Below are 14,071 nucleotides of genomic sequence, written 5' to 3' on the forward strand. Positions count from 1 at the left end.
GTGTGTGTGTGTGTGTGCTCTATGTCCTGTCTGCCTAGTAGTTCAGGGATTCCGCTTCTCAGACCCAAGTGTCCGTCAGCTTTTGCCAAACTGGGCGACCCCGGTTCTCCTAGTGTAGATCTCACTCTGCATGCTCAACGGGGTTTTTATTTTGATATCAGAGACAGGAAAAGTTTCTACAACAACGATTCCTATTCACAATTCTGTGTTGCTTCTCCTCGCCTAGCGTAAAATTAGCTGCTAATAACCAACGAAAGTGTCTTTTACCTTTGGTATGAGATTTAAATGATGGGATACTCCTCCACAGACGTGGAGACTACAGCTCATGGCAGAAATACTTGGAGAACGTTTTCCATCAATTTTAAAAAAAATGTAATGCAGTGCTCGAGTCAACACTTTTTCTGAAACTCGGTATACAATGGCTCGTTCATGGTAGCAAAGAGTGTACTTTACGGGTTGATTTGTTCATCTTTTACTTTGAGTTACCCTCCTCCCCCCCCTCCCCACGAAAAAAGAAAAGAAATAAACAAACAAACGAGAGAGTTGTTGCTGGTGGTCTATACTCCGGGATGGGATGAGACAGACAGACTGATGACGATGATGATGTTCAAAAGTTTTATTTTTCGTCCTGAAGTAATCTAGCTACCAACTTGAGGCGAGACTCTGCAGGTGGCAGATCTGCTATGGTCCATTCCTTCCACTCTTATTTTAACCCTATCCATACACCCTGGGGTCATTTTGTACCCCCAGGGGTCATTTTGTACCCCCCGGGGGTCATTTTGTACCCCCCGGGGTTGTATTCTTCACATTTTAGAATACTTCTAGTGCAAAGATCCCTTTAAAACGTTTAGTATTTCTGAAAAAATCATTTTGACAGACTGCTATGCAAAGCGTACCGATCGGAATAACGAGTAAATTTCTTCTTTGGAAAGTGGTGGCACAGAGTTCTCCTCGTCGTATGGATACGATAGTAAAACACGACGTACGGATAGGGTTAATAATTAAGCTGATAATGTAGATTTTATCTCTGTCATGATCCTGTTCTTTTATTTTCGGTGAAATATCGCCGTTATGGTGCTGACCGGCCGTTACCCTCAACAAACTTCGACGACTACAGCATTGTTATTATTGCCCTAATCAGTTTCCATAATAGACACCTCGCATAATCTATTCTTAGCTGTTGTTAGTTGAATGATAGTGATGATAATGTTTTCGTTCGTTTGTTTGTTTGTTTGTTCATTTGTTTGTTTGGGGGTTTTTTTCCCTTCAGCTTAGTTGTGGAAAAAATTGTAATGGAAATAGCTATAGATTTAAGTCAGAGATCAGCGGCAGTTAAAGTTGTTGTGTGATCTGTAAATCTGCTAGCCAGTTGTCTTCTTTGATCAGCTAGTTTCTTTCTCTTTGTCAGTACGTTATTTCATCTGGATTTGTCAAGTGGACAGAGAGTCTGCAAGTTGGCGTATCACCCTAGCTGGGAATATGTAAGCTTATATATATATACGCACATTCGTAGAAATGCTTACACACACACACACTCACACACACACACACACACACACACACACACACACACACACACACACACACAGACACACACACACACACACACACACACACTCACTCACTCAGTGGACAGAAATCATGAGGGGTACTAAAATGGTTACAGATAATATATTTATTGTAAATCACAACATAAGCTATTTTTCAGTTTTAAAACTAGCCTTGCAATTGTAAGCTTCATGTGGTCATTTATCGGTTCAGTTATTGAGTACTTTGGACACTGGGACGTCGCTTTGGGCACGCATATTATGAGAAAACTTTTCTCAATTTGAATTATTTATGAATGCCTTTTTTGTGTATCTGTTCAAGTTGATATGACAATGTGTGTTTGTGAACTTATGCGAACGGTATCTTTGTGAATGTATTGACACGCACGCAGTGGCATTTATTCTGTGTGCGGTATATATGTATGTGTAGGTGCGTTTTTATCACATGTGTGTGCGGTATGTGTACATGTTTGTATGTATATATACAGTATGTGTTTGTATATGTGTAGTAGGTTTCATAAACGTATGCAGTATGTGTGTTTGTATGTATGTGTGTGTACGTACGCGCATGTACACAGACCGGTGCGAGTTACACATGTAACAAAAAGGACGTGCGCATATATATATATATATATATATATATATATATATATGTGTGTGTGTGTGTGTGTGTGTGTGTGTGTACACATACACACTTGTATTTTAGCGCGTGTGTGTGTGTGTGTGTGTGTGTGTGTGTTTGTGTATACATGACATATATATAGATTAACATGTGTTCAACTGCATATTTCTCTCTCTATATGCGTTGTATGTCCTTCTCTCGACAAAGTATCTGCCAAAGACTATAATGTTGATGTATTCGCTAGCATTCCAAGCCGTAGCGGACAGTCGTACGAAGCGTTCTCACGCCCTGCACTGTCCTCAGACCTGTGTCATGCCATGTACCTTTTGAGTACCTGCGTCACTAGTGTGTGCGGGTGATGACGACGACGACATTCAAGAGAGACAGACTCACCCACAGACTTTGTGCTTTGTCTCATGGTACTGGGTGCCCACTACGGGTGGGATCGCCCGACTCGGTCGCCTAATACGGGGTGCCCACTAGGGCTGGATCGGACTGAAACAAACACGTTTGTCTTTTAGGCGATCGAGTCGGGCGATCCCATCCGTAGTGGGCACCCCGCCTAAAAAACAAACGTATTTGGTTTTTTAATTTCAGGCGACCGAGTCGGACGATCGGTCCGATCCAGCCGCAGTGGGCACACCGTATAAGAGTGTCTCAGCTTTTCCCGAGCTTCCATATATATTTGTATTATCCGTTCCGACGACAAATTTTTCAGGGGTGTGTGTTTTTGTTACATTTTTAATGTTTCTGTCATGCATTTACGATAAAAAGAAACTGATTTTTGTCTATCACAAATTTTAATGAAGACTTTGGTGGACAAACCATATGAGTCACATAATTTTAAGAAAATGTGGGAGCAAAAGGGAGAGGTATTAAAAGTTTGAAATTCCGAATCTAAAAATTGTAATTATAGCATTCTTTTTACCTTACATAGCACAGGACTTAGCTGGGTCAAAATTAGACCTGTCCTTGGGGTTAATTGCGAGAAAGAAAGTTCAATTCTTAAGAATGCAGCAAGAGTGGGAAAAAAACTATCTTAACCCTATCCGTACGCCCTGGGGTCATTTTGTACCCCAGGGGTTGTATTCTTCACATTTTAGAATACTTTTAGCGCTAAGATCTCTTTGAAACTTTCAATATTTTTCAAAAAAGCATTTTGACAGACTGCTATGCAAAGCATTTTGATCGGATTAACAAGTAAATTTCCTCTTTGGAAAGTGGTTACACAGTGTTCCCCACGTCGTATGGATACAATAGCAAAAACACGACGTAAGGATAGGGTTTAAAAAAAAAAAGAATTCATTGTGACTGATCTGGTTTATACACTGGAGGAACCTTCAATTACCGTTGTTGTAGAGGCAAAGTGGAGTGGGGTACATGAGTTACAGCGTGCATTTAGAGAGCTCGAATGTTCTGGCGAGTGTTCTTTGTCCAACCCTTAGTCCTTTGCTATCCTCAAGTCAGTGTTATCTTGTAACGCCGTGAGGTCGTACCGGCATCATTCTGTGTGTGGTGTGAGTGTTAGGCGCTTCGCTGTATGTTGCCTGCAGGAGACCTGAGTGTAATTCCCGAGTAGGGGGGGAACTCGTTTATTTTTAGCGAGCATCTCGGTCTTTCTTCTGAGGGGGGGGGGGGGGGCTGTTGTATCCCTCTCAGCCCAGATTGGCCCTGACAGGCGTGGTCGAAGCCCGCCTCCTAAATTACCTAAAGTGAGCCGTTAGCGACGTCAATACACCTGTATTGAAAAGAGGAAACACAACATGACGTCAGAACAGTTGCATACTGGACTCTGTGTAGTTCATATATTACGTCATGGTTTCAGTTGTATGTGGGGCAGAGTCTGTTTCATGTGTGTGACCTCATGGTGTTTCAAGAGCTCAATGTGGACACCGCACAAATCAAAAGGAAAATTATTCTTATATGTGTGTGCATATATATATATATATATATATATATATATATATATATATATATATATATATATTTGTATAAGTGTGTGTGTGCATGTGTGTGTGTGCGCGCACACGTGTTTGTGTGTGTGTGTGTGTGTGTGTGTGTGTGTGTGTGTGTGTGTGTGTTGTATAATGTTTGTCAGAGGGCTACATCCTGCAGTGGACAAACAACACCTAAACAGAAAGAGAGAAAGAAAGACAATACATATTTTTTCCAACCGTTTGTTTGTTTGCTTTTGTCGTGAAAATGACGTTACAGTTGTCCCAGTGTTTCTCAAATGGGCAGGAATGAGTACAACATTATAATTATAGAATGATCTCGTCAAATCACCCAGCTTAGCAATATAATAATATGATTTATTGGTTGATTTTGCCATTGTTCCATGGACTTTGCAAGTGACTGGTCTGAAAAATGCTGCTTTCTTCGTGTTCCCGTGTCTACTGAGCTTGTTTTTTTTTGTTGTTTTTTTTGTTTTTTTGGTCTGACGCGAGGAGGAGTATTCATATTGTTTAAATGGTTCTGTATATTATTATGCCTGCATAACGGTGAATGCTTTTTATGTACCGGGGTAAGAATAGTAATTCAAATTAAAACAAATATTACAATGTACGGAGGTGTGGTTTGCGTTCATTTCGATTGCTTGTAGTTACGTGGCCTTATTATGTTTGTATCTTGTCCTTTCTGTGTTTGTATCTAGACTCTAGACCTTTCTGTGTTTTTCTTGTCTTTCTGTGTCTGAATCTTGCCCTTTCTATGTTTGTATCTTGTCTTTTTTGTGTTTTTCTTGTCTTTCTGTGTCTGAATCTTGTCCTTTCTGTTTTTTATCTTGTACTTCCTATGTTTGTATCGTGTCCTTTCTGTTTATATCTCGGCTCTTCCACGGTAACTGACGGGACATTTGGATTATACATGTCGTACTTTCTGACAATGATAACATTGTATTTCAGTATCAATAAATTTATTTCAACTTTAAATGATCTGAACATTTGAAAGACATTATACATGTATTAAGAATCACATAACATGCAGTTATTTGGAGAAAAAATGTACATGTACTTTATGCAAATGCTCTGACGTGTTTAGTTGCGGTTTTAGTTTAACATGGGGTTTTACGGCGCTCTCAACTGCATAAGGTCATATGAGCGCTTAGTTTCGGTGACTGACGGGACGAATAAGGTATTTTGTCTGCCCTGTCCGTTACCGTGGAATAGCCCATCTTGTCCTTTCCGTGTCTATATCATGTCCTTTATTGTGTGTTTGTATCGGGGATATGGTGCGGGGAAAAAGCGAGACCTACGGTGAAAAGTCATGGGAAACTGAATAGAAAGAGAGATGTTTTAGGTACATGTACACTGGTGTTGTTTTATACCCTCATCGACAGTGTACATCATATAGGAGGCGGGCTTCTGACACTGCCCGTCATGGCCAACCCGGGCTGAGGAGAGGGTACAACACCATCAGGCCAACGACGCCACTCACAAGTGACCTTAACCAATAAGCAGGCTATAATTTATTTCCAGATTAATCAGGTGCCTATGTTTCAGTTTGGACTGTACTTTCTTACAATGATAACACAGCAATTCAATATCAATTAGTTTATTTCAGCTTTAAGTGAACAGAACATTTTAAAGACGTATATATTAAGAATCATATTGAAATCAGTCTTTTAAAAAAAAAGTATTTTATGCAAATTCTGTGACGTGTTTAGTTTCGGAAACAGGCGGGACAGAAAATGTGAGGCAGCGTGGTGGAATCAGGCTCTCGTCAAAATAATCAAAGTGAAGAAACTTGCATTTTTCCGCAGGTTTGTGAATTTTTATCAAATTTTTGGTTTTTGGGTCAACACCTTTCATGCCCCTTAAAGAACTAATTTCTGTGCAGATTTTTCTGAAAAACGTTGATTAGAGGCACAAAAAAATGTAAATTTTCTGTTTCCACAGACTCTTAAGCTAAGGAAATGACTTATCTTTGGCGGCCATTTTCTCACTAATTTCACCTCTAAAAACATGTAACCCCACCTCATTCATTCACAAATATCTCGACTTGTATTCAGGATAAATGGATTTTTTTCCGTCCAAATAAAGACAAGTGAACAAGCTTTAACATGAAACCGATAACTCTACATGCCCAAAAATTGACGAGAGCCTGGTTCCACAACGCTGCCTCACAAATGTGTCCCGTCATTTATCGTGGAATGACCCGATTCTGTCCCAATCGACCCCAGCTGACCCTGACACAAGGAAGATCGATGAAGTCGCCTCCCAAAATATGACATAAATTTTAATAGAGTAAGTGAAGCCGTTCGACATTTACAAGTACCTTCAATGACGCTTATGAGTAGACGGCCCGAGAAGTCCGTTGCAGTCACTCTCCTGGCTGTGTGACTGCAAAGTGTTTAAAAGAAAAAAAAAGTAGCAAAAACGTAACTATAGTACAGAAGTTTTCTGCTGTGCAAGCTTTGACAATGAGGTGAAAGTTCATGATACACTTTCCCCACAGAACCAACAACCAACACACTTATTTTTGGGCCTCATGAGGAATGTCTTGCTCTTTGCGACTACACGCACACCTACAGTCATTAACATACATACTTATACATAATTCTAGGCTTTCCTCTGAACCCAGGACATTTTACCTCCTTGCTGTAAAGCCAACCTACCTTCAATAATTCGAAGCTCTGCCCACATTTTGGTTCCCCCATCGATCCTCCTCCAGTGGACGAATTGCCTTTCTTTCTTTCTTTTTTTTTTTTTAAAGGGAAGATTAAAAGAAAGGGAAGATGCGTTCCAAGGTCAATAACTCGATCATCTTAGAACTAATTTCAACAAAACTTCAAAGAAATAAAATTTAACTAGGGGAAGGGTAATTTGTCAATTTTGAAAATAATCGATTTACATGTTTGAAAATTCTGTCCTGTTCAAAATTGAGTTTCAATTGCTCAATTGTTTGAGAGACGTTGTCAAAAACAACCCACATGCAGTGATTGAAGGGGCTCAAATTGGGGTTGGGGAGTTGAGGAGACCATTCGTTTGTGAACTTATGGCTTACTAGCTAGGCCCCCTTTCGATGAAAGGAATGATCGGCGCATTAACATAAATTGAAAGTCATTGGCCTACTATATACACGCTACTGGAATGGTGCAATAAATCTTGAGAGAAGAAAAAAATTAGGTCTAGATCTATACTCTCAAAACAAAATGCACCTCCCGAAATATCACATCCGGCACTTCCGCTTTGAAGGACAGCTACGCAGATTTGTTTCGTTTCTCAGTGGAATAATTTAAAAAAAGGCCAAAGAAGGACGGGAACTTTATGTCAAATATATTTTTCTTAATCCAGGAAATGAATTAATAAAAAATCGGGGTCGGTCATGGGGACCTACCTATATTTTTGCAGGCACTTGCGAACTTTCAACGCTGCAGCTGTCGTAGTTTTATGGGAAAAGTGACACATGTGGTTCCAAGTTGCCAAATACATAATATATGTATAGATTGATTCTCTATTCTGCTTTCTTGGTTGTACACTCCAGAATTTTAAAGGTTTAGAAACAGGGCGCACGGCTGGTGAACGGAAACTTCACTTGTTTACAATGGCGACTTAGAAGACGGACTTTCCCAAGATTAGATCTAAACAAAACTAATGAAAACTGAATATTAAACTAAAATGACTTCAGGCTCCTTTAAAACTGTGCACCCTTTATATGATTCTGAACCACCATTAATTTTGTCGAATTCGAAACTTAAGTCGTTCGGAAGTATTAGGCGGCCAAAGAGACGAACTTTCACAAATATCATATACTAGCTGGACCCCCTTTCAATGAAAGGAATTATCAGTGCATTAACATCAACTGAAAGTCATTGGCCTACTATATTTATTACACTGTACTGGTATGGTGCAATAAATCTTGAGAGATGCAAAAAATTTGAAGGTCAAGATGTAGAGATCATGTAGGCCTATAGATCTAGATTGATTCTTTATTCCGCTTTCGTGGATGTACACTCCAGAATTTCGAAGGTGTGGAACCAGTGCGCACGGCTAGTGAAACCTCACTTGTTACAGTGGCGTCTTCGAAGACGGACTTTCCCAAGAAACGAAACTAATGAAAAATTGAAAATTAAACTACTATGACTTCAGACTCCTCAATAAAACAGTGCACAATTTAAATGATTCTGAACCACTACTATTTTTTTCAAATTCGAAAGTTAAGTGGTTGGGAAGTTTTAGGCGGCCAAAGTGACGAACTTTCACAAATATAATATGTATATATAGAGATAAGACGTTTGCCCAGCCATTCTTGAAACAGTACAAGGGACACTCCTACTGGAACCACGCCTCTACCGCATAATACCCAGTGCCTATACGTTACAGTGCCCATTGGCACGATCGGTACGGTTGGTTCGGTTTGGTAGGCAAGGCTAGCCATATTGAGGGTGAAAAACGACCATCGTGGTATGAACCGAACGAAGCCGACGCGACGGTGACCTTCAAGAACAAACTCGTTTGTTTTCAAGGCCGCAAGTCGGTCAATCGGTTGTAAGAGAACCGATCCCCTAACAGGCACTGGCTGTTATTTGTTGTTATCTCGACAAAGAGAAATACCCGCTTTTATGGAGTAAAATTCTGCATTTTTACCCAATTTTGGGGGGACTTCAAAAACTTAATATTTCTAGAACACGTTGACTTAGACTTATTTCTTCACATTTACAAACTTAACGTCGCCCTAGTTGAATTTTATTTATTAATAGTTTTGTTAAAATTAGTTCAGAGATGATCGAGCTATCACTTTTTAATTAAATGGTTCCTTTTAAATAAATTTAAAAAAAAAACAGAATACCCTGTACTTGTACTGCTGGGTTGTCTCTGGACGCTGAACAACAAAACCACAATTGATTTTAATCCATTATTTCAAACTCTTCACCACAAAGCGCTCATGCATGATGCACCATCTTAGATCACTTAAAGGTAGCAAGCAGTGAGCAGTATGCTACAAAATACTCTCCTGCATTGGTAGCTCAGACGTACCGTAGTTTCAGGTTAGAAACAAAAAGTCGTTTCGAAGGACAAGAAAAATATTTCCATAAACGCCATTACAACAACAGCAACAATAAGGATAATAATGATAATAATAATAATAATAATAATAATAATAATAATAATAATAATAATAATAATATAATGACAATGATAATGATGATAATAGTGATAAAAATAATAATAATAATAATAATAATAACAACAACAACAACAATAATGATAATAATAATATTAATAATAATAATGATAACAATAGTGGAATCGATAGTAATAATAATAATGATAATGATAATGATAATAATAATAACAACAATAATAATAATAGTAATAATAATAAATATTGCCTTCAGCCCCATTACAATAATAACAATAATTATAATAACAAAAATGATGATGATAATAATAATAATAATAAAAATAATAATAATAATATATTAATAATGATAATGATAATGATAATGATAATGATAGTGATAATGATAATGACAATAATAATCATAATAATCAAAATAATAATGAAAACGATAATAATGATAATTAAAACGATACTAATAATGATAATAATAATAACAATAGTAATAATAATAATAATAATAATAATAATAATAATAATAATAATATACTTATAACAAATATTACAGTAATTGTAATAATAATAGTAATAATGTCTAATGATAATGAAAACGATAATAATAATAATAATAATAATAATAATAATAATAATAATAATAATAATAATAATAATAATGATAATAATAATAATGATGATGATGATGATGATGATGATGATGATGATGATGATGATGATGATGATGTGAACCATATACGGGTTGCTGGTAATATCGTAATAGATCTATCTGTGAAGCTAAGCATAAATGGACAGGCTGCGCTTGCCAATACATTGGTTTGTATAGCCCATAGCTCAGTGGAAATTACTGCTACGTACTTTGACATACCTTACGGTCTCTTTGAGCATCTCCTCCTCCTCCCCCTCCTCCTCCTCCTTAATTCTCCTCCTCCCACTCCTCTCCCTCCTCCTCCTCCTCCTCCTCCTCCTCCTCCTCCTCCTCCTCCTCCTCCTCCTCCTCCTCCTCCTTCTTCTTCTTCTTCTTCTTCTTCTTCTTCTTCTTCTTCTTCTTCTTCTTCTTCTTCTTCTTCTCTGGCTGGTGCTTACTACGGTACCGGGTCGCATAAGGAGACAAGTTACAGGTTATTAATTTATTTGCGAAAAGGAAAAAGACGAAAGCAAAGCGAAAGAAAAAAGTAAACGATCACATTTATTTGTATCTTGTGACAGAAGGCGAAAATAACGATAATACCAACAGTACACGTCCAGTCGTCCAGTTTCATACGAGAATGTCAACTTAATATATGGTCATGCCCATACCCATTTTAATTTACTTCTAATGTGATTGAATTGGGCTTTTGATAAACTGTTGTAACTTGTTCTCTAGGCTAAGGTCTAGTGTTTTCAACCAACAATCATGGCCGATGTCAATATCAGCCAGAGTCTGAAAGACTTTATGTCACGACCTAAGAATGAAACTTCATCTTCAGCCAAATATTCCCTACTTAGCACCAACTGGTTTTCTTCCTCCGAAGACATAGAAGACAAACCTCAGACGGAGGTAGCTAATGGATGGTTTGCTGATGCACAGTCTGACCCCTTGTGTCCTAGTCTTGTGAGTAGGAATTTAGATCTATAATGTAGATCTAGATCTAGAGTCTAGATGTGTTTAACTTTTAAGTGTGTGTGTGTTGGGAATATTTTTGTTTTCGCAGTTACTACGTTCACAGCACCGTGAACGTGTAGTTTGCTGGAGGCTATGTTCACGGCTCCCTGAGTCATCCACCTTTGGCACAGAGGCACGACTGAAATGCTACGGTTGCTCAAAGTGAAAGAGGAAACAGCACAGGAATAATAATACTTGCGTGAAAAATCCTCGCGCTGTCCGCGGTGGTCCGCATACAACAGAGTTTACGGAGGGTAAAGGCAGGCACAGCAAAACAGCCGTTGTCAACAAGGTCTTGCTCCCTCAGCGCAGAACACGACTTCGGTCCTCTTCCTGTGGACACGGACATGCTAGACAATTTGAAAATAAAAGCCGTTAGAAGAACGAAGTGACTAATTCGGACTCGAGTCCGAATAGAGAAAAATTATATTCGGACTCTGAAATGAGTCCCGCATGACGTCCCTTCCGACTTCAGACCCTTGTTCCTAAATATTTCCAGCATTTATGAAATATTTTCCGATTATAATGAGAATAATCGAGACGTGAGCTTAAATATATAGCATAGATCTAAACTGACCCTCCCTGGATAATCAGTTTTAACAGAACAACCATGTTGAGTTGACCTTGCCGGGGGCAAAGTTAATTAGGTCGACCAATGAGATTGGGCGTAGCGATATCGCACTCTCGGCTTGCTGTGGCTGTGGGAAGAGGTCACGGCTGTTGGTTTTGCGCGATGTGGGAAAAAAAAAATTACAGAGAAACTATAACCCACAACAAAATGAAGTTAGACATGTGGAAAGATAAATGGAGGTGGAAGTAATGATGATGCTGTAGTGGTGGTGGAAAGACCTTGAGTTGTCGGTTACCTTGTACTTAGATACTGCCATTGGGTATCTCTAATGAGAGTGCAGTCTTTTTACTTTAAAATTTCGAAGTGACTATTTTTCCGAACGGTTTCCGGCTTCCGGTCTCGTAATTTTTTGCCTATTTATTGCGAGAGTTCGGCGCCAACTTTCATTAAAGTTTCATTCTGCCTCTGGTCTGGAAAGGAGCACCGCATGGCAAGCCCGCCTACAGACAACCTTCAGTAACACCCACCACACTCCCACCACTATCATGCTCATGTACACACACTAACTAAACATGACCAGTGGGCAACTTTTGAACGTATGACGAGCTGAGCTGTGGATGGAGAGACAGTGTGAGTGAAAGAGCGGGTGAAAGGAAGAATGTGCGAGTGTAAGGAAGAATGTGCGAGTGTATCCACAGGGGACAGCAACTACAAGACGACGACACCGACCCCCCCCCCCCCCCCCCTGGCCTGGTCCACAGCTCACGAACGAAAGGAACGCAGCTCAGGCAGTGTTTTGCCTATATTATTGTCCATGGTTCGCAGGGTGCAAGGGAACGAGTGAGGTTTTCTTTGTGTGTGTCTGGAGGGAGGGGGTGGGGTATGAAAGTCATGCGGACGGGGATGAGCCGCAGGAGAGAACACGGGAATTGAATGAATGAGTGAAACTGAAAGAGAGGAACGACTCATGAGCCATGGAGTGAATGGATCCTGTGTTTCTATTTTTGTATACTTTGAACTGTTACTGAATAAAGGCTGAAATAAAGCCCGAAAAACAAACACACACACACTCCTCACTCTCCACTTACTACCACACACAGACACACTCACACACGCACATACATACACACACACACACAGGAGCAAATTTTTGGGTCATATCTATTTCAATTTTCAAGAGCTAGTCTAGAGATTTTTAGATGAGTGTAAAAACGTGAAAAAGAAAGGTTTCACAACAGAAAGAAATCAAAATTAGAACAACCCATAAACAACAACAAATATTAACAAATAAGGGTGTGTGTCCACCTGTCCGAAGAAGATTGGCTGTTTTAACCCTAAATGTGCGTAATTTAAAAAAAAAGTACAGCAGGATATTACATGTAAATTATGGAATCGCACACATTAAGGGGCTTGCCAGTGTCAGTACATTGGTCGCAGCAGTGACAAACGCAGATGCCAGTTCTATGTGTCGTTATCAATAACCCTCCGTAGATCTAGATCTAGACAGCACACGGGTGAACACAACACATTACGTTTAAGAGCAGCACCCTTCATAGGCAACACGTCATATCTGTAGCGAAAAACTGTTTGGAATTGTAGCATTTCTTTATATAAATATTTACTGCGGACATTTTTTGGACCGATTGAACCATATTGTATACGAACAATCTTTGGTAGGCCTATACTATAATTATAGATAGATATCTAAATAAATATCCGAAATTTGCGGGAAAGGATGAGATTTCAGAGTGTTCGGAGAAATAGTGCCCAGCTTTATTTTCCCAAACGTTCGGAGAAATAGTGCCGTCCTAAAAATTTTGACGCTGTAATTACAGTCCTTGTAGGCTAGATTCTAGTTCTAATTCTGGTTTTACGTAAAATCCCCAGACGATATTTATATAATGTAACCTCCTCACACTCACATAACTCACTTAGAAGCTGAGTCCGAATAAATAAAAAACATTTTCGGACCAGAGTCCGAATAGATAATTTAACCCATTCGGACTCGAGTCCGAATGGATAAAAATTATATTCGGGCTTGAGTCCGAATAGAGCTGGTCTTATAAGAAACAAGGGAGAACAGAAGAAGGCCAAGGCAAGGGAAGAGGGGTGGGAGGGGGTGAAAAAAAGAAGAAGCAAAAGGGAAAAGGGTTGGGGGTGAAGTGAACAAGATCATTCTTAAATTGCAGACTAACTATTCAGAGCGCGGTACGTAGCCTGCAAACTACTTTCATGGCGCCGTGAAAGTAGCCACTGCGTTTTGTTATAGAGAGTGAGCCAGCTTTTTAGTCTTTTATCTTACTATGTAGTTTCAACTGACACTGAATTCAGAATATATTCCATTGTTTTTCACTCATCCAGTTTTCACTAGAAACACCCTTTGATGCCTTCAATTGTTTACGACTCTTTCTTTGTGACTGCAGTCGACCTCATAGAAATGTTAAAGAATGCATCATGAATTTAGAGCATATTATATTGTTTGTTTTTCCTTGAGCTCTTCCTCCTATAATACTCAGATGCTGCAATGCAGAGACTTCACCATATATAGACATTGAGAAAACAACTCAATTTTGTTGTCAGTCATTAAAATGAAGACCTCTATTGTCTTT

Source organism: Aplysia californica, unplaced genomic scaffold (assembly GCF_000002075.1).
Source record: "Aplysia californica isolate F4 #8 unplaced genomic scaffold, AplCal3.0 scaffold00407, whole genome shotgun sequence".
In the NCBI taxonomy this organism is placed as follows: Eukaryota; Metazoa; Mollusca; class Gastropoda; order Aplysiida; family Aplysiidae; genus Aplysia; species Aplysia californica.